General features: G+C 36.5%; 1 non-coding gene across 1 annotated transcript; it reads right to left on the reverse strand.

Annotated features, from left to right (window-relative positions):
* Window positions 1-711: 711 nt before the first annotated feature.
* TRNAG-UCC (transfer RNA glycine (anticodon UCC)) lies at window positions 712-783 on the reverse strand. Its single transcript has one exon. It is a non-coding gene; the product is annotated as a tRNA-Gly (tRNA).
* Window positions 784-986: the final 203 nt, after the last annotated feature.

A 986-nucleotide genomic window follows, 5' to 3' on the forward strand; every position in this document is an offset into this window, starting at 1 on the left:
CTCAAATATCCGAAAGGTGATCACCTGTTTATTATGCGCTCAACTCTTATTAAAATGTTTTGGCATCTTATTACATATTTATGAATAGCGAGTCACTGGAGTAAAGATCTTTCAATTGCTTGGCTACACGTCATTCGGCCCTAAATTCTTGCTTTGCAATTCATGACAAAAATCATTAGTGACTGCTCTCTCTGGTGGCCTCCACACCATCCTTTTAAGTTGGCGAATAATTTATTTCCTTCCCTTTTCTCTAATCTGACTTTTTTGTTTTTTAGTTCCAGTGGAGAAAGGCAGTTGAAGCAACTATTTTCTGCATTTTACAAGCCCCATCAGAAACTTGCGAGCATATAAAATTCCCAGACGACTTTAATTTTCCTTTTTGATAAATTCTTTGGAATGTTTTTCCTCCCTTCTTATTTAATTTACCAAAATAGAAAGAAGTTTAAAATAGTTTTAAATTCTTTATTGTTATTTGTATAATGTGTGTCTCCTTGTTGGTCTGCTGGATTCTTATACCCACAGTCTTATAGAAACCGTCTAGAACTGGAGACCCATAGGTAAACGAAGCTGAGGAAGGCCGAGAAGATGGAAAGAAAATGAGAAGAGGAAATAGTTCATCTCATTTTGAAAACAAAGTTATAATTTAATCTTTTCCAGATGAAATTGCTTACATTCTTCTTTTACGGACTAGAAAAAATTAGATAAAAATATTGCGATGGCCGGGAATCGAACCCGGGTCAACTGCTTGGAAGGCAGCTATGCTAACCACTATACCACCATCGCCTGTCAAATTCTCCACATACTTCCCTATATGGAAGTAGTTCTTTCTAGTTTATGATCCCACTGACCTGGTTGTGAGTACCACGTGAGACAATTTTCAGCTTCAAAGAGCGTATTAATAGGTAGTTGCCTCGGGTGAAAGAAAAAGAATTGCAACAACAACTGTTTGCTGTTTAATCCTGTTTTAAATTCAGTGCTTCTGTTAG

Source organism: Mastigoproctus giganteus, chromosome 5, assembly GCF_048544385.1.
Source record: "Mastigoproctus giganteus isolate SK-2022 chromosome 5, ASM4854438v1, whole genome shotgun sequence".
NCBI lineage: Eukaryota > Metazoa > Arthropoda > Arachnida > Uropygi > Thelyphonidae > Mastigoproctus > Mastigoproctus giganteus.